The sequence below is a fragment of the Bufo bufo genome, chromosome 6 (assembly GCF_905171765.1).
Source record: "Bufo bufo chromosome 6, aBufBuf1.1, whole genome shotgun sequence".
In the NCBI taxonomy this organism is placed as follows: Eukaryota; Metazoa; Chordata; class Amphibia; order Anura; family Bufonidae; genus Bufo; species Bufo bufo.
In genome coordinates, this window is record NC_053394.1 from 36,312,731 (window position 1) to 36,334,446 (window position 21,716).

The following is a 21,716-nucleotide window of genomic DNA, read 5'->3' on the forward strand; positions in this document are numbered from 1 at the left end:
TGATGGGCCCATGGCTGGATTGGTAAAGGGCAGAGAGCTCCAGTCCGACTCAGACGCCAGCAAGGTGGAGGTGGAGTACTGGTTTGAGCTGGTATCATCAAAGATGAGCTTGTGGGGCCTTTTCGGGTTGAGGATGGAGTCAAGCTCAACTCCCAGTCCTACTGCCAGTTTCTGGAAGACACCTTCTTCAAGCAGTGGTACAGGAAGAAGTCTGCATCCTTCAAGAAAAACATGATTTCATGCAGGACAATGCTCCATCACACGCGTCCAAGTACTCCACAGCGTGGCTGGCAAGAAAGGGTATAAAAGAAGAAAATCTAATGACATGGCCTCCTTGTTCACCTGATCTGAACCCCATTGAGAACCTGTGGTCCATCATCAAATGTGAGATTTACAAGGAGGGAAAACAGTACACCTCTCTGAACAGTGTCTGGGAGGCTGTGGTTGCTGCTGCACGCAATGTTGATGTTTAACAGATCAAAACACTGACAGAATCCATGGATGGCAGGCTTTTGAGTGTCCTTGCAAAGAAAGGTGGCTATATCGGTCACTGATTTGTTTTTGTTTTGTTTTTGAATGTCAGAAATGTATATTTCTGAATGTTGAGATGTTATATTGGTTTCACTGGTAAAAATAAATAATTGAAATGGGTATATATTTGTTTTTTGTTAAGTTGCATAATAATTATGCACAGTAATAGTCACCTGCACACACAGATATCCCCCTAAAATAGCTAAAACTAAAAACAAACTAAAAACTACTTCCAAAAATATTCAGCTTTGATATTAATGAGTTTTTTGGGTTCATTTAGAGCATGGTTCTTGTTCAATAATAAAATTAATCCTCAAAAATACAACTTGCGTAATAATTCTGCACTCCCTGTATGTTATCTGCCTCTACCTTTATAATACACTACATTACCTGCCTCCAGCTTTATAATATATTATGTTATCTGCCTCTACCTTTATAATAGACTGTGTTATCTGCCTCCAGCTTTATAATACACTACATTAACTGCCTCAAGCTTTATAATATATTGTGTTATAGGCCTCTACCTTTATAATAGACTGTGTTATATGCCTCTAGCTTTATACACTATGGTATCTGCCTCCAACTTCATAATACACTATGTTATCTGCTTCCAGTTTTATAATAAAGATGTTACTTTTCATTATAATCCCACCCTCTGATGCTAATGAGGTAATGATAATGTCCTATCTGCAACAGCTGGTGGTAGTTGAAGTATGGCACTGGGCATGTACACCCACCTCAGTGAGGTGGACAGATAAATTAGAAAAAGAGCAAACAGCAGGTGGCGCTATACAGATAGCTTTCAATGAATAACTCAGTGGTTATACAACATTTTTTTGTTGCATGCAATTGCAAAAGTATTCAGATCAAGGTGCTCATTTGAAAATTGTTGAATATTTTTCGTGGAACAACCTTTTTAAACACAAAATGACATACATGTATGTAATTTTCATGCAGAGGAAGTATAGAGCGGGCTCCTTACACAAGCAGGTGCCAGCAATGACCAGGATCAGAGATAATGCTGATCCTGATCATTTAAGACGCCGCAGTCCATAGCAATAACAGCATCCAAACAGTTAGATGGAAGGATGGGCTCCCTCTGTCCTCTGACAGGAGCCCCTGCAGTAAAATCACTGGGTTCCAATTGATTGTTATGGCAGCTTTGGGCCCAGTGAATGCTCCCAGACCTGCCATAGTAAATTGCCTGCAGCAGGGCTTAATAGGAAGCCAGCAGAAATCCAAATGCACTGCCACACTCAACTGGCTAAACTGATGTGTCATGGCATCTGAAGCCACACTTCCCAAGCACAGGACTAGGAAAGAACTCCCAATGCTGTAACTGTCCCAATTAAAACCATGAGGAGCTGCTCGACTGCTTACAAAACATCATCACTAGGGTGCAAGTAAACCAGTGGTTCATCTATAGTAGGTGTAGGAAGGCGCAAGGGACCGTCGTTGACGGAAGGTATGTGTCACCGAGGTTCCTGGCCTCAGTGGAGTAAGAGCCAGTTTTCATGTGTCAGCAGCAGTTGCTCTTTTACACCTTGCTATTTAGTATAGCTGTAATAGCTGGTCTGGGACGGCTCTTACTGGGAGTAGTCAAAGTTCTGGGTGGGTGACTACTCCCCACGTTCCAGGCTGGGTCTTGACAGGCCTATATAAAAAAAAACAGCCAGCAGTGTCAGCTGGTGGTAATTACACCTCTCTCTGACAGTGGAGCTCAGGAGGTCTGTGTGCTGGGATCTGAGGCCTGTGCTGGGATGGAGAGCGGAGACCCATGTGTCAGGGCAACAGGGCGCCTAAAGCCTGTATTTGAACTTTCTGAGGCAGAACTGCCACCAAGGTGACTTTTGTTTTATTAACTTGCCATTGGGTGTGAATTAACACCAACACTGCAAAAGTGTCGTCTTGTTTTTGGCGTCATGTGTGAATAAACACTGAAGTTTGAATTACGAACTTGTATTTTGCCTCTGTACTGCGCCCGCTTATCCTAACTACCAGAGCGAATCCCCACATAGGACATCTTGTAGGTGCCATAATTTAAGGCGAGTTTCTCAGGGGCATAGCTAAAGGCTCATGGGCCCTAGTGCAAGAGTTCAGCTTGGGCCCCCCTTCCCTCAGTGCTTTGTGGCCAGGGGACGGGAAGCACAAACCTTTGTGTGGTCCAAGGCAAAAATTTAAACGGCACCCCCTCATGCCAAATTCTTGACCTAACCCCTTCCCTCCAGCCAGAGGTGTAACTTGACCAGCATGCACTTTCTTTAATGCTGGTGTCTTCTTATGCAGCACAAGGGTCTTTGGGCCCCCTCAGGCTCCTGGTCCCGGTAGCGACTGCTACCTCTGCACCCCCTATAGCTACGCCCCTGTTCATAGTGACCAGTCTCTCCCATACCTGTGGTCATTACCTTTCACTTAAAACAGACCAGGTCATCTTGAATATTTTGGAAATTTTCTGGATTGTTTTACAATATCTTTAGTTTATTTCTAGATACTTTTTGATTATTTTTGGTTATTTTACAATATTTTTAGTTTATTTCTAGATACTTTGTGGTTATTTTTGGTTATTTTGGCTTACATTTTTGGATATTTTTATATAAATATTTCAGGCTTCCTTTTCCAAATGTAGAGTAAAGTAGGATTATTTTGGTTCGTAGGAATAATAAGATGCCACATTTCCCTGAAGTGAATGATTTTAATGCAGATCTATTCCCATGTTATTGACTGCATAATAAGATAAAGGTCCTGAGATATCCGCCGTAGCTCTAGTCATCACATGCCGTGATTTTATCACCCATGATACCCTTGGAAATATTTGCGCATTCCTCCATCCTGGGACCTGGGATTGTTTTGGTAATTGTACCACCATTCTTTCAAACATTAGTAGATAATGATCTGAAGAGCACGTTACAAGTTGTTCCCCGGCGAGGAGGAATGTTACATGCAGCTCCTTAAGGAACAGTATGATGCGGCTCCTTTAAATAGTTTTTATTTGGAAAAAAAAATGATTGATGATAACATTTTTGGATACACAGAGTCTTAGACAAAACTCACTGGGCCTTCTGCTGATAGTCGAATCCCCTTCTGAACCCTAGGCAGCTGTCAGGCCAGGAGAACAAAACTTACACACTGTCACGCAAAGTGCTAATAAAGAAAATGACTTGACAACGGCACCTTGACCCAAGCTCTGGCTCCTGGATACAACTCCTGGTACCCACACCCATGGCTGATCCCTCCGCTGATGTATTTCCCTGCCGTTTTTAGACCTGCATAATGTTACTTGCAGGAAACAGTCCTTTCCTCTTTATAAACAGTAGACTAGGTCACTGGCCAGCAGCATCGCCAATGAATGGCCACTTTTTTTTTTTGTCCCATTTGTCAAACATTGTTGTCAGTTGCGCTCTGTCCCCGTTGGAATGGTCAAACTTTTGTCATGGGAGAAGGAAGTAACTTGCACTGATGCAAACTAAGAACACGCAGCAATTTATAATATTCCATAAGGAACTGACAGTGAATTCATCCAAATTAAAGGGCATAATGTTCTGTGGTATGCTCCCCCAAGACTAGTCTGTTGGGTCTGGTTAATGATCTTTTAAGTCTTCCAGTACCACGTGATTTTCCGATTTAGTTTTTTACTCCCTGCCTTCCTAGAACCATAACTTTTTTACTTTTCTATCCCAGAGCCATAACTTTTTTACTTTTCTATTCACATGACCATATGATGGCTTGTTTTTTTTGTGGGTCAAGTTGTACTTCCTGCAAAAAAAAGCTAAAAAAAAATCCAAATTGGGTGGAATTGGAATAAAAATGTACCGTAATTCCACCACAATTTTATGGGTCTTGTTTTTACAGGGTTCACTATGCGGTAAAACTGGTTCATGCCCTTCATTCTCTAGGTCAGTACAATTACAACAATACCACATTTAAACAAATAAATAATCAGCTCACTCTTACATGCCACGGCCGTGCACGGAAACCTCAGACCAGGGAACAATCCTGCCAAAGGGCAAAAAGTGATGGAAATTTTGCATTTTTGCACTTTGGCTGAACGATACCACACTTATACAGTTTGAATACTGGGGGGGAAAAAAGCTGTATGAGGGCTAATTTTTTTTGCGGGACAAACTGAGACCATCTTGGAGTGTATGACTTTTTGATGACTTTTTATTCAAATTTTTTTTTTGCAGGTGAAGTGACTCCATATGGGATAAATATTGTTATGTTTTAATAGTATGGGCTTTTTCAGACACATTTATGTTTAATTAATTTTTTTATTTATTTACTCTAGGGAAAGGGGTGGCTTGAATTTTTTTAAATTTTTTTTTATATTTTTAAAAACTTTCCTTTTTTTTTAAGTCACCGTAGGTGACTATAACATGCAAGCATTAGATTGCAGCTTGTATTTTGTAATAAAGATCTATCTCCAGAAAGGGTTAAATACTAAATACAGCAGGTCTACTTCTGATGTTCTATGCTAGGAAATCTATCCTTCTAAACTGGAAGCTTTCCCCCCTCCGCTAAGATACCTTCCCTTTCTCATTGGAAGCAGCTAATTGATTCAGCATTGCCCATACATACAGGGAGTGCAGAATTATTAGGCAAGTTGTATTTTTGAGGATTAATTTTATTATTCAACAACAACCATGTTCTCAATGAACCCAAAAAACTCATTAATATCAAAGCTGAATATTTTTGGAAGTAGTTTTTAGTTTGTTTTTAGTTTTAGCTATTTTAGGGGGATATCTGTGTGTGCAGGTGACCTATACTGTGCATAATTATTAGGCAACTTAACAAAAAACAAATATATACCCATTTCAATTATTTATTTTTACCAGTGAAACCAATATAACATCTCAACATTCACAAATATACATTTCTGACATTCAAAAACAAAACAAAAACAAATCAGTGACCAATATAGCCACCTTTCTTTGCAAGGACACTCAAAAGCCTGCCATCCATGGATTCTGTCAGTGTTTTGATCTGTTCACCATCAACATTGCGTGCAGCAGCAACCACAGCCTCCCAGACACTGTTCAGAGAGGTGTACTGTTTTTCCTCCTTGTAAATCTCACATTTGATGATGGACCACAGGTTCTCAATGGGGCTCAGATCAGGTGAACAAGGAGGCCATGTCATTAGATTTTCTTCTTTTATACCCTTTCTTGCCAGCCACGCTGTGGAGTACTTGGACGCGTGTGATGGAGCATTGTCCTGCATGAAAATCATGTTTTTCTTGAAGGATGCAGACTTCTTCCTGTACCACTGCTTGAAGAAGGTGTCTTCCAGAAACTGGCAGTAGGACTGGGAGTTGAGCTTCACTCCATCCTCAACCGAAAAGGCCCCACAAGCTAATCTTTGATGATACCAGCACAAACCAGTACTCCACCTCCACCTTGCTGGCGTCTGAGTCGGACTGGAGCTCTCTGCCCTTTACCAATCCAGCCACGGGCCCATCCATCTGGCCCATCAAGACTCCCTCTCATTTCATCATTCCATAAAACCTTAGAAAAATCAGTCTTGAGATATTTCTTGACGTTTCAGCTTGTGTGTCTTGTTCAGTGGTGGTCGTCTTTCAGCCTTTCTTACCTTGGCCATGTCTCTGAGTATTGCACACCTTGTGCTTTTGGGCACTCCAGTGATGTTGCAGCTCTGAAATATGGCCAAACTGGTGGCAAGTGGCATCTTGGCAGCTGCACGCTTGACTTTTCTCAGTTCATGGGCAGTTATTTTGCGCCTTGGTTTTTCCACACGCTTCTTGCGACCCTGTTGACTATTTTGAATGAAACGCTTGATTGTTCGATGATCACGCTTCAGAAGCTTTGCAATTTTAAGAGTGCTGCATCCCTCTGCAAGATATCTCACTATTTTTGACTTTTCTGAGCCTGTCAAGTCCTTCTTTTGACCCATTTTGCCAAAGGAAAGGAAGTTGCCTAATAATTATGCACACCTAATATAGGGTGTTGATGTCATTAGACCACACCCCTTCTCATTACAGAGATGCACATCACCTAATATGCTTAATTGGTAGTAGGCTTTCGAGCCTATACAGCTTGGAGTAAGACAACATGCATAAAGAGGATGATGTGGTCAAAATACTCATTTGCCTAATAATTCTGCACGCAGTGTACACTGCCATTCTCTGCTAGACGAGAACCTGAGCAATTTGACAAAATTTGAGGTCCATGGTTGGCTGCCAAAACCACCTAGAAGACTCCTGGTGCTGCTGTGTGAATGGTGTGAGATTGTACCTCAATTGAGCAACGATTACTAGTTTAGGGCTCAATTGCTATTGTGCTTCTATCCCATCTTTTGATTGTTTTAATGGCTTTTCAAGGTCCCTACTCTGTGTCTTTCTTTTCCTTCTATGACTTTGAGGGTACTGAAAGTATCTTCTGTTGTTCCCCTTTACATTGTAGTTACTATGGTTACCGTTTTCTTTTTGAAAATACATAAATACATAAAAAAGGAAAGAAACAATAAAGGACACGAGGAGTCTGTATTATCTCGTTTTATGTCTTCTTCAATAGCTGTGGTCTTTGACATTTGTAGTTGTGTAACTCTTGATTAGAATGGTAGAGTTTGGACAGGATAGGGATGAGGGTGTTATGGGCCTCTAGAGACTGGTGATGTCACCACAACTACTCAGTGATGTCATTTCATGTGAAACAATCAATTGGTTGAGTGATGAGTGATTCTGCTCAAAACCACTAGCAGGTGACATGGGCAATGGCCGAAACCAGTATTTGTTGCTAAGCTACCATCAAGACTTATTCTTACTGAAATGACTAAATGTCTCTGTAATTTCAGGTATCCACAGGTTTCTACATGTCCCATAAGATTTTTCTTCACAGGATCTATATATTATCTATCTATTTTTCTATCTATCTCTCGTATAAATCTATTGATCAGTCTATTTCATGTCTATCTAATGTCCATATATCTACAGTGCATTCAGAAAGTCTCCAGTCCCTTTCAATAATAAAAAAAAAAGGTTTTCCCTATTATTCTACACTCAATAACCCATAATAGGAAAGTGAAAACCGAATTTATTAAAAAGGAAAAACTGAAATTTCGACCCTTTGCTATGACACTTTACATTTAGCTCTGGGCCTCCCATTTTTCCTGATCATCTCTGAAATGTTTCTACACCTTGACTGGAGTCACCTATGGTAAATTCAGTTGATTGGACATGATTTGGAAAGACGCAACCCTGTCTACATAAGATCTCACAGCTGACAATGCATATCAGAGCAAAAACCAAGCCATGAGGAGGAAAGAACTGCCTATAGGGCTCAGAGACAGGATTGTGTGGAGGAACAGATCTGGAGCAAGAGAATATCCCACCTGGTCATTGGATCGAGGCGTTGAATATGCCTCCCAAACTAGGAGGAGGGATTTATTGGCTTCATCTTCTAGGAGTACACGTATGAGCCAGCCCGAAAATAAAGATGTTGTTTTTTCTACAGTATATAGCTTGGAGTACAGACAGGTTGTCAGCATCATAAATAAATATATTCCCATACTGTACCGAGATTTTTTTCAAGAATTTTTCAAGAATTTTACAGGGGGTATTAAATGTGTTGCTAAAAGGGTCACTACTTTAGGTTCTATACTTTCCCATAGCATGTTCCTCTCTGAAAAACCATCATGCACTTGGTTGAAATCGAAAGGATTTTATAGGTGTGGATACAAAAGTTGCCAATGTTGCAAAACCTTTTCATCATATGAAGCTAACATCAGTTATAAGATATCCTCTTATATTAATTGCGATACGAAATACGTTGTGTACCTCATCTGCTGCACCTCTTGTAGACTGCAGTACTTGGGATGCGCTGATAATACCTTAAAAACGAGGATTCAGAAACATTTATCCGATGCAAACAATGAAATGACATTGATTGCATCTGCGGTTTATCAACATTTTTTTTATGTCCACGGGGTGATTTATCTTTTTTCACCTTTTGGATTTTTATGCTTGAGACTAGATTTCCAGCAGGTTTAAATAGGAGACAGGATGTTATTTATTATTATTGATGGAGCTGAATGGAGCAAATTACAGAGATATTCTTCATGAAAACCTGCTTCAGAGTGCTCTGGACCTCAGACTGGGATGAAGGTTTACCTTCCAACAAGACAATGACCCTAAGCACACAACCAAGAAAACACAGAAGCAGCTTAGGGACAACTCTGTTAATGTCCTTGGGTGAACAAAAAACAGTAGCAGCACACCACTATATGCGCTAAGACTAAGTGAACAGGTAAATGTGTGAACAGGGTCAAATACATGACGCCATATAGTTACTGCAAGGCAGTGGAGAAGCTCTTAGCGCATATTATTGATCAAAAATATGTCGGGCCCACCTACCAGACGGCAAGGTCGCTTCTCATCAGGTGGGACCTACTCTAACACGGAATGTCCAGCTCCATTGTTTCTCTGATTAAAAGCACCAAGGGGTGGGGGATGGGCGTGGAGTGCTAAGTTCCACAGAGGATGCCTAGTCCTCTATACTATATATATATATCAAAAATATATTTACCTGTTCACTTAGTCTTAGCGCATATAGTGGTGTGCTGCTACTGTTTTTTGTTTGCTGTATTATGCCGGGTAGCTTGCACCTGCGATTTGTCTCAGGAGGTGCTGTTCCGTTTTTTGATATATATATAATGTCCTTGGGTGGTCCAGTCAGAGCCCTGACCTGAACCCAATCGAACATCTCTGGAGAGACCTGAAAGTGGCTGTCCCCCTACAGTCCCCATTCAATTTGACAGGGCTTTAGGGGATCTGCAGAGAAGAATGGCAGAAAATTCCAAAATCTAGGTGTTTGGCGTCCCCTGCCAGCGCTGCTATTGGCTGGAACAACGCTCCAGCCAATGGCAGCGCTACAGCTGCGTGCGTGCATTTTGAAACTAACTAGTATGCTCATTTATATCTACACATTTTTATTTAATTTTTTTTCTGTGAAAAAAGACCTACAGTTAGTGGTAGGTAGTTAGTTTTATATACAGTCAGGTCCATAAATATTGGGACATTGACACAATTCTAACATTTTTGGCTCTATACACCACCACAATGGATTTGAAATGAAACGAACAAGATGTGCTTTACCTGCAGACTGTCAGCTTTAATTTGAGGGTATTTACATCCAAATCAGGTGAGCGGTGCAGGAATTACAACAGTTTGCATATGTGCCTCCCACTTGTTAAGGGACCAAAAGTAATGGGACAGAATAATAATCATAAATCAAACTTTCACTTTTTAATACTTGGTTGCAAATCCTTTGCAGTCAATTACAGCCTGAAGTCTGGAACGCATAGACATCACCAGACGCTGGGTTTCATCCCTGGTGATGCTCTGCCAGGCCTCTACTGCAACTGTCTTCAGTTCCTGTTTGTTCTTAGGGCATTTTCCCTTCAGTTTTGTCTTCAGCAAGTGAAATGCATGCTCAATCGGATTCAGGTCCAGTGATTGACTTGGCCATTGCATAACATTCCACTTCTTTCCCTTAAAAAACTCTTTGGTTGCTTTTGCAGTATGCTTTGGGTCATTGCCCATCTGCATTGTGAAGCGCCGTCCAATGAGTTCTGAAGCATTTGGCTGAATATGAGCAGATGATATTGCCCGAAACACTTCAGAATTCATCCTGCTGCTTTTGTCAGCAGTCACATCATCAATAAATACAAGAGAACCAGTTCCATTGGCAGCCATACATGCCCACGCCATGACTCTACCACCACCATGCTTCACTGATGAGGTGGTATGCTTAGGATCATGAGCAGTTCCTTTCCTTCTCCATACTCTTCCCATCACTCTGGTACAAGTTGATCTTGGTCTCATCTGTCCATAGGATGTTGTTCCAGAACTGTGAAGGCTTTTTTAGATGTTGTTTGGCAAACTCTAATCTAGCCTTCCTGTTTTTGAGGCTCACCAATGGTTTACATCTTGTGGTGAACCCTCTGTATTCACTCTGGTGAAGTCTTCTCTTGATTGTTGACTTTGACACACATACACCTACCTCCTGGAGAGTGTTCTTGATCTGGCCAACTGTTGTGAAGGGTGTTTTCTTCACCAGGGAAAGAATTGTTTTGGCCACGCCTAATGTTTTTGCTATCTCTCTGATGGGTTTGTTTAGTTTTTTCAGCCTAATGATGGCTTGAGAGTTGACAGCAACAGATTCCAAATGCCAATAGCACACTTGAAATGAACTCTGGACCTTTTATCTGCTCATTAGACTCCCATATAGTTGAATGGATTAGGGAGTGGCTGAGGGACAGACAACAGAGGGTTGTAGTCAATGGAGTATATTCAGACCATGGTCTTGTTATCAGTGGGGTACCTCAGGGATCTGTTCTGGGACCCATATTGTTTAATATCTTTATCAGCAAAATTGCAGAAGGCCTCGATGGTAAGGTGTGTCTTTTTGCTGATGACACAAAGATTTGTAACAGGGTTGATGTTCCTGCAGGGATACATCAAATCGAAAAGGATTTAGGAAAACTAGAGGAATGGTCAAAAATCTGGCAACTAAAATTTAATGTTGATAAGTGCAAGATAATGCACTTGGGGCGTAAAAACCCAAGAGCAGAATATAAAATCAGTGATACAGTCCTAACCTCAGTATCTGAGGAAAGGGATTTAGGGGTCATTATTTCAGAAGACTTAAAGGTAGGCAGACAATGTCATAGAGCAGCAGGAGATGCTAGCAGAATGCTTGGGTGTATAGGGAGAGGCATTACCAGTAGACAGAGGGAGGTGCTCATGCCGCTCTACAGAGCATTAGTGAGACCTCATTTGGAGTATTGTGCGCAGTACTGGAGACCATATCTCCAGAAGGATATTGATACTTTGGAGAGAGTTCAGAAAAGAGCTACTAAACTGGTACATGGATTGCAGGATAAAACTTACCAGGAAAGATTAAAGGACCTTAACATGTATAGCTTGGAAGAAAGACGAGACAGAGGGGATATGATAGAAACTTCTAAATACATAAAGGGAATCAACAAGGTAAAAGAGGAAAGAATATTCAAAAGAAGAAAAACTGCTACAAGAGGACATAGTTTTAAATTAGAGGGGCAAAGGTTTAAAAGTAATATCAGGAAGTATTACTTTACTGAGAGAGTAGTGGATGCATGGAATAGCCTTCCTGCAGAAGTGGCAGCTGAAAATACAGTGGAGGAGTTTAAGCATGCATGGGATAGGCATAAGGCCATCCTTCATATAAGATAGGGCCAGGGGCTATTCATAGTATTCAGATATATTGGGCAGACTGGATGGGCCAAATGGTTCCTATCTGCCGACACATTCTATGTTTCTATGTTTCATTGTAATTGGGATAATGAGAGAATAACACACACCTGCCCATGGAACAGCTGAGAAGCCAATTGTCCCATTACTTTTGGTTCCTTAACAAGTGGGAGGCACATATGCAAACTGTTGTAATTCCTGCTCCGTTCACCTGATTTGGATGTAAATACCCTCAAATTAAAGCTGACAGTCTGCAGGTAAAGCACATCTTGTTTGTTTCATTTCAAATCCATTGTGGTGGTGTACAGAGACAAAAATGTTAGAATTGTGTAGATGTCCCAATATTTATGGACCTGACTGTATATATAAATCAATTTCAGTTAGTGTTAGTTTAGTGTCAGTTTAGCATTTTGCATGAATGCACCATCTGCGTGCGTGCATTTTGAAACCACTGAGCACTGATCAGTAGTGTCCATTACTGATCGCGTCTGCTCATTTTTCACCTCTTTTTTTTGTGCAGAAGATACTTTTTTTTTTGCAGATTTTTTTTCTCCTTTTCTCCTTCTCCCTTTTTCTCCTAAATGTAATTTCCAATTTATTACAAGCCCCTTCACGTGTGAAAGCACCTCATACACACCCCACACTAAATAAAGTTTTACATATTTCACACGATACACCCCAATAAAATAAAAATGGCCCGTCCGTCCCAACGAGTATACTCAGCTGAAGAGGTCGTATCTTGCCTCTGATACTGAGTCGGCCAGTGAGAGAGAAGAGGATGCCACTTTCCTCTACTCCTCTACCCCCTCATCATCATCATCCGGTGATGAGGGACCCTCTAGAAGGCCCCCCAGGGTAGCAGTGGAGACAGCCCCCCAGAGTGACCCCATATGGACCCCACCCCCCTGAGGATTATCAGCCCCAAATTCCTAAGTTTGTGGGCAGCTCAGGAATTCAGATAGATTGTTCAGGCTTCACAGAAATTTAATTTTTTTAAATCTTTTTCTCTGAAGATTTTATACATTTGATGGTTATATGCCCAGCAATTTATTTCCCAGAACCCTACAACACCATACGCTAGACCCCAAGGTTGGACCCCAGTAAATACAGCAGAGATGATGACCTTTTGGGGGCTCTTGCTGCATATGGGCCTAGTAAAAATAACAAAGATTAATCAGTATTGGAGTGCGGATGTCTTGTACCACACTCCAATTTACAGTAATGCCATGGCCCGTAATCGATTCCAAGCAATTCTAAAAATTTTGCATTACAACGATAATGCACAGTGCCCACCCCAGAATGACCCCGCATTTGACCGTCTGTTCAAAATTAGGCCAATCCTTGACCACTTCAACACAAAGTTCTCAGAAGTGTACGCCCCAGAACAAAATGTCTGCGTAGACGAATCCCTATTACTTTTCAAAGGGAGGGTAAGATTCCACCAGTACGTGCCCAACAAGCGGGCAAGGTATGGCATAAAAATGTATAGAGTCTGTGAGAGTAGCTCTGGGTACACTCACAAGTTCCGGGTTTACGAAGGGAGGGACACCCAGATTGAACCACCAGAATGCCCCCCTGTCCTAGGAGTTAGTGGGAAGATAGTGTGGGACTTACTGCACCCACTGCTGGATAAGGGTTACCATCTCTACGTGGATAATTACTACACCAGTCTACCACTGTTCCAGTCCCTAGCTTCCAGAGGTACTGGGGCGTGCGCCACAGTATGCAAAAATCAGAGAGGCCTCCCTAGATTCCTGGCAGGGCAACACAGTACGCAAAAATCAGAGAGGCCTCCCTAGATCCCTGGCAGGGCAACCACTAAGAAAAGGAGAAAGCCGTGCTCTCCTCAATCAGAACACGTTGGCGGTTAAGTACAAGGACAAGAGGGATGTCCTTTTACTGACCACCATTCACAGTAACACCAGCTCCCCTGCGGCTGTATGAGGTACCACAACCACTGTCCCCAAGTCAGACTGCATCCTGGATTACAATAAACACATGGGGGGGGGGGGTTGATCTTTCAGATCAAGTTCTGAAGCCCTACAATGCCACACGAAAAACAAAAGTGTGGTACAAAGAGCTGGCCTTACACATTGTACAGATGGCGCTGTACAATGTGTTCGTGCTATTTAGATCTAGAGGCCATCCAAGAACATTTCTACAATTTCATGAGGTGGTGATAAAGGTCCTAATTATTTTCAAACCAAGCAATGGAGGGTCCCAGTACTTCTGGAAATCATGGTGCCCGAGTTGTACCAGGGCAACATTTCCCTGGTGAAGTCCCCCAAACAGCGAGAACGGTAAGGACCCCAAAAAGATGCAGGGTGTGTTCCAAAAGGGGGATAAGGAAAGACACCATTCACCATTGCAAAACCTACCCTGAAAAACCTGGCCTATGCATCAAGGATTGTTTCAGAATCTATCACTCATCCATGGAATAATTTCATCCTTGATGTACCCTATAATTTTACCACCTTATATCTGATTTTGTCCACATAGCTTACATATCCACTTTTCACCAACCACTATATATTAATTTCTGTAATACACCTGTTTGGACAAAGGTGCCCTTTCCACCACTTAAAATGTTCGTATGGGGGTGCTCTTTCCAAAATGGGGTCACTTTTTGCAGTTTTTAATTTCTGGGGACCCCAGGAATTTTTTAAAATGCGACATGTGACCTAAAATCCATGTCTGTTTATTCAGGCCTGCCAAATCCATATTTTGCAGTTTGCCTCTAGAGCCCTGCTGTGCGCCCATACAGCAGGCTACAAGCACATATGAGGTGTTTCCTGAATGGGGTGGAAATGGGGAACACATGCTGGGGTGTATTTTCTCCTTTAACCCCTTGTGAAAGTGAAATATTGGGGTCTGCTATTAATTTTTCATTTTCACAAATGTGTGCTTTGAAATCCTTTAACAAGTGTTTCTGCCTTCTGTGCGACACCTGTTTGCTGAAAATTACCCTTTCCACCACTTAAAATGTTCGCATGGGGGTGCTCTTTCCAAAATTGGATCACTTCTTGGGGTTTTGAATTTCTGGGGACCTCAGGAATTTTTTAACATGCAACATGGCACCTAAAATTCATGTCTGTTTATTCAAGCCTGCAAAATCCACATTTTGCACTTTGCCTCTAGAGCCCTGCTATGCACTCATACAGCAGGCTACAAGCACATATGGGGTGTTGCCGTATTCAGGGGGAAATAGGTAACAAAATGTGGGCTACATTTTGTCCAGTTACCCCTTGTGAAAGTAAAAAATGTGGGGGTAAAGCAACTTTTTCTGGAAAAAATTGTAATTTTTCATTTTCATAGCCAAGTATTTCCTAATTTTGTGAAACGCCTGATGGGTCAAAGTGCTCACTACACACCTTCAAATACTACTTGAGGGGGTCACTTTGTGGGGGTTTCCACTGTAGGGGTACCTCAGGATGTCTACATATGCGACATAGCTCCAAAAAGCCAATGCTGCAAAATCTGTCCTCCAAAAGCCCTCTAGTGCTCCTTCCCTTTTGAACCCTGCCATGCGCTCAAAAATCCGTTTTTGAGCACATGTGGGGTGTTGCCATATTCAGGGGGAAATGGGTAGCAAAATGTGGGGTGCATTGTGAAAGTGAAAAATTTGGGTGCAAAGCAACTTTTTCTGGAAAAAATTTTAATTTTTCATTTTCAAAGCCAAGTACAGTCCTGATCAAAAGTTTAAGACCACTTGAAAAATGGCAAAAAATCATATTTTACATGGTTGGATCTTAACAAGGTTCCAAGTAGAGCTTCAACATGCAACAAGAAGAAATGAGAGTGAGACAAAACATTTTTTGAGCATTCAATTAATTGAAAATAACGATTAAACTGAAAACGGCTGTTTTTCAGCTGATCCAAATTTTAGGACCACATGCCTTTAAAAGGCCAAATCTGTGCAAAGATGTGGATTTATTGTCATTTTCTGTCAGGTAGTCACACGTTGTGATGGCAAAGACTAAAAAACTCTCCCTTTTCGAACGTGGTCGGGTTGTTGAACTGCATAAGCTGGGTCTCTCACAGCGTGCCATCGCTGCTGAGGTGGGACGCAGTAAGACAGTCATTTGGAATTTCTTAAATGATCCTGAGGGTTATAGAGCAAAAAAGTCAAGTGGAAGACCCAAAAAAATGTCATTAGCACTGAGCCGGAGGATCCAATTTGCTGTCCATCAAGACACTGGACAATCCTCGACCCAAATTAAGGTCCTTACTGGTGCTGACTGCAGCCCCATAACCATCAGACGGCATCTGAGACTGAAGGGCTTCAAAAACAAAAAACATCTTCAAAGACCTCGTCTCCTTGAACGCCACAGAACTGCTCGTTTGGACTTTGCAAGAGAGCACCAAACATGGGAAATTCAAAGATGGAAGAAAGTTTTATTCTCTAATGAGAAAAAATGTAACCTTGATGGTCCTGATGGTTTCCAACGTCTTCACCACTTGGAGAAATGTTCCCACTCACCTCATGGAAACGCTTGCATCAAGCATGCCGAAACAAATTTTTGAAGTGATAAACAATAGCGGCGGAGCTACTCATTACTGAGTTTATGTTTGGAAGTTGGATTTCTGTTTTGGGGGGGTTTAGTTTTTTTTTGGAGGTGTGGTCCTAAACTTTTGATCAACTGAAAAACAGCCCGTTTCAGTTTATTCGTTGTTTTCATTAAATTGAATGCTCAATTTTTTTTTTGTCTCACTCCCATTTCTTCTTTTTGCATGTTGAAGCTCTACTTGGAACCTTGTTACAATCCAGCCATGCTAAATATGATTTTTTGTTCCGCGTCCGTTGTCCGTGTTTCCCATCAGCAAAAAAAATAGTGCATGTCCTACTTTTTTCACATTTGCGGACAGGGATAGGCATTACAAGGGATCTGTGGAAAAAAACGGATCCTCCATTCTTTTTTGCGGACGCAAAAAACAACTGTGGTGTGCATGAGGCCTAAACTGCAGAATCAGTGAAATGCATATTGAGGTTTATTTTGCTGTTAACCCTTGCTGTGTTGAAAGAAAAATTTGATTAACATAAAAATCTACCAAAAAAGTGACATTTTGAAATTTAACCTCCATTTTCATTTCATTGTTGTGGAACACATCAAGGGTTTACAAAGTTTGTAACATCAGTTTTGAATAATTTGAGGGCTGTAGTTTCTAAAATGGGGTCAATTATGGGGGTTTCCATTACATAAACCCCTCAAAATCACTTTATAACTGAAAAGGTGCTTAAAAAAATGGTTTGGGAAATTTTGGTGAAAATTTGAAAAATTGCTTCTAGAATTTGAAGCCTTCTAACGTCCTAAAAAAATACAATCACATTTGAAAAATGATGCCAACATAAAGTAGACATATGGGGAATGTTGACTGATAACTATTTTATGAGCTATTACTATCTGTCTTAAAGGTAGAGAAATTCAAATTTAGAAAATTGTGAATTTTTCAAAATTTTTGGTAAATTTGGGATTTTTTCATAAATAAAGGTGTAATATATTGACAAAAATGTATGACTGTCATGAAATACAATGTGTCACGAGAAAACTATCTTAGAACGGCTTAGATAAGTACAGTAAATGCATTCCAAAGTTTTTAGCACATAAAGTGACGCGTGTCAGATTTGCAAAAATCGGCCTGGGATTTAAGGTGAAAAGTGGCTCTCTACTGAAAGGGTTAAATTAGTATCCGACCAGCTTTGTTACTGAAAACATTGGGGTGGAAGGGTGTTATTATTATTTTACCCTCATGTAGATATATATATATATTGTGCCTATTACTATCTCATATTTCATTGTCACAGCTGTGCTGATAGTTTGTAGATGATTCTTTCTATGTTTGGTGTCTGGCTCACATGTGCATGTCTGCACGTTAAGCATAATTTGATGAATTTTAGCTTATTCATCATTTTTTCACCTTTATAGGCTACCTATTTAAAATAAATGATCCTTATTTGTACCTAATGCTTCTTCATTTTTTGCATGATATGGACGGGTGGACCTTTGTCTGGTGACGTGTGCACCAAGTTATATTTTTGTAATTCTAAGGCTAGGATCACATTGTGTTTTTCCCTTCCATATATGTTAAACTGATGCCATACAGTGGCATCCATTTATCATACAGTTCCATTGTAAAAAAAAAAAAAAAGGTATATAATTTTTTACCATCATAAAAAAAAAGTATATGTTTTTGTTTTTTTACTGGACTCTGCAGGATACAAGAACGTGGTGTGCTGCGTTTTTGTATCCTTTAATTTTTTTTTTACATATGCGTCAAATGGAGGCATAAAACGTGATGTGAACCCACCCTTAGGCTGCTGTTTTTTTTTATTCATTTAAAATCAAAGTTAAAAACTTCTATAAACATTTTAATTTAAAAAAAATCTACTGTTTTGTGTTTACAGCTCTTATACAGAACTTATATGACTCCATGGTTACTGACTATAAAGAACCCCTATGTACTCTGATACTGCAGTTATATTGCCAACCATAGATTTCCATCAAAGCTGGCCTTAGATGTTAATATTTACCAGAAGTGTCTCCCTCCAAAAACTAAACTTACCTGTGCTACTTTACAATTACTGGGAGCCCCCCCTTTCACACTGAGACATTAAAAGGGTTATCCTATGACTAATGTAAAAAAATAAAAATCAGACCTCATATAGTACATGACAATCTCTTTCTAACAAAGCTAGAACCAGCCCTGTACCTCACATGGACCCAGAGATCTCCCCATTCATTGCTCTTCTAGATTTATATCAGGCTGACGGCTCAGGGGGAGTGTCCATTCTGCTGAAGCTCTCATCCTATCACAGCTCAGGAGGCGTGTCTCAGCTCTCCCTATCACAGCTCAGGGGGCGTGCCTCAGCTCTACCTATCACAGCTCAGGAGGCAGTTAAAGGATGAAACTGAGCATGTGCTGCCTTCTCAGTGAGCAGGACAAAGAAATAAGAAAAAGAACAAACAACAGGTGGCGCTATACAGATACATTTTATTATATAACTCAGAGGCTATACAAAATTTTTAATTACATGCAATTATAAAAGTGTTTAGATCCAAAGGCTGGTTTGTAAACGATAGAATATTTTTGCAGGACAGCCGCTTTAATGCCTCCTGCACACTAGTGCGGGTGAACGCACATAAGATCCACACAAATTCCTGTGTAGAATTCTGTTCATTTCTGCAACATATCCGCACCAAAAGCCGCAATTTCGGAGAGGATTAGATGTGGTTTTGCTGCAGATCTCATAACTGACATAATTGACATACTGTGGATTTGGAAATACCATACTGCACTGCAGTTTTTCTGCACGGAAATCCCCACAGAGAAGCCGTTTTTTTTTAAGGTCCGCAAAAACTGGGTCCGTAGGTCCGTGATCCATGTCCGTTTTTTCTTCCGTGGGTCTTCCTTGATTTTTGGAGGATCCACGGACATGAAGAAAAAGTCGTTTTGGTGTCCGCCTGGCCGTGCGGAGCCAAACGGATCCGTCCTGACTTACAATGCAAGTCAATGGGGACGGATCCGTTTGATGTTGACACAATATGGTGCAATTGCAAACGGATCCGTCCCCCATTGACTTTCAATGTAAAGTCAGGAGTTAATATACCATAGGATCAGAGTTTTCTCCAATCCGATGGTATATTTTACCTTGAAGCGTCCCCATCTCCATGGGAACGCCTCTATGTTAGAATATACCATCGGATTTGAGTTAGATCATCAAAACTCAGATCCGACAGTATATTCTAACACAGAGGCGTTCCCATAGTGATGGGGACGCTTCAAGTTAGAATATACTAAGAACTGTGTACATGACTGCCCCCTGCTGCCTGGCAGCACCCGATCTCTAAGGCTACTTTCACACCTGCATTTAGGTCGGATCCGTCTGGTATGTGCCCAGACGGATCCGCACCTATAATGCAAACGCTTAGATCCGTTCAGAACGGATCCGTTTGCATTACCATGAACAAAAAAAAAAAAAAAAAAATTTTTTTTTTTTTTTTTTTTTGTTCATGATAATGCAAACGGATCCGTTTTGACTTTACATTGAAAGTCTATGGGAGACGGATCCGTTTGAAAATTGAGCCATACTGTGTCAACTTCAAACGGATCCGTCCCCATTCACTTACATTGTAAGTCTGGACGGATCCGTTTGCCTCCGCACGGCCAGGCGGACACCTGAACGCTGCAAGCTGCGTTCAGGTGTCCGCACGGCCAGGCGGACACCTGAACGCTGCAAGCTGCGTTCAGGTGTCCGCCTGCTGAGCGGAGCGGAGGACAAACGGAGCCAGACTGATGCATTCTGAGCGGATCCGCATCCATTCAGAATGCATTAGGGCTGGACGGATCCGTTCGGGGCCGCTTGTGAGAGCCTTCAAACGGAACTCACAAGCGGAGCCCCGAACGCTAGTGTGAAAGTAGCCTTACAGGGGGCTGTGATCAGCACAATTAACCCCTCAGGTGCCGCACCTGAGGGGTTAATTGTGCGTATCATAGCCCCCTGTAAGAGATCAGGTGCTGCCAGGCAGGAGGGGGCAGACCACCCTCCCCTGTATTTAACTCATTGGTGGCCAGTGCGGCCCCCCTCCCTCCCCTGTATTTAACTCATTGGTGGCCAGTGCGGCCCCCCTCCCTCCCCTGTATTTAACTCATTGGTGGCCAGTGCGGCCTCCCTCCCTCCCCAGTATTATATTCATTGGTGGCCAGTGCGGCCTACCCTCTCCCCCCCCATCTAATTAAAATCACCTTCCCCCATCATTGGTGGCCAGTGCGGCCTCCCCTCTCCCCCCCTCCCTAATTAAAATCACCCCCCCATCATTGGTGGCCAGTGCGGCCTCCCCTCTACCCCCCCTAATTAAAATTACCTTCCCCCATCATTGGTGGCAGCGGAGAGTTACGATCGGAGTCCCAGTTTAATCGCTGGGGCTCCGATCGGTAACCATGGCAACCAGGACGCTACTGCAGTCCTGGTTGCCATGGTTACTTAGCAATTTTAGAAGCATTATACTTACCTTCGCTGTCTGTGACCGGCCGGGCTCTCCTCCTACTGGTAAGTGAAAGGTCTGTACGGTGCATTGCCTATAGCACAGACCTGTCACTTACCAGTAGGAGGAGCGCCCGGCCGGTCACAGACATCGCAGGTAAGTATAATGCTTCTAAAAATTGCTAAGTAACCATGGCAACCAGGACTGCAGTAGCGTCTTGGTTGCCATGGTTACCGATCGGAGCCCCAGCGATTAAACTGGGACTCCGATCGGAACTCTCCGCTGCCACCAATGATGGGGGAAGGTGATTTGCATTAGGGAGGGGGGGGGAGATGGGAGGCCGCACTGGCCACCAATGATGGGGGGTGATTTTAATTAGGGAGGGGGGGGAGAGGGGAGGCCGCACTGGCCACCAATGATGGGGGGGTGATTTTAATTAGGGGGGGGGGGAGAGGGGAGGCTGCACTGGCCACCAATGAATATAATACTGGGGAGAGAGGGAGGGGGGCCGTACTGGCCACCAATGAGTTAAATACAGGGGAGGGGGGTCTGCCCCCTCCTGCCTGGCAGCACCTGATCTCTTACAGGGGGCTATGATACGCACAATTAACCTCTCAGGTGCGGCACCTGAGGGGTTCATTGTGCTGATCACAGCCCCCTGTAAGAGATCGGGTGCTGCCAGGCAGCAGGGGGCAGTCATGTACACAGTTCTTAGTATATTCTAACTTGAAGCGTCCCCATCACCATGGGAACGCCTCTGTGTTAGAATATACTGTCGGATTTGAGTTTTCACGAAGTGAAAACTCAGCTCTGAAAAAGCTTTTATGCAGACGGATCTGCGATCCGTCTGTGTAAAAGTAGCCTACGGCCACGGATCACGGACGCGGATGCCAATCTTGTGTGCATCCGTGTTTTTTCACGGACCCATTGACTTGAATGGGTCCGTGAACCGGTGTCCGTCA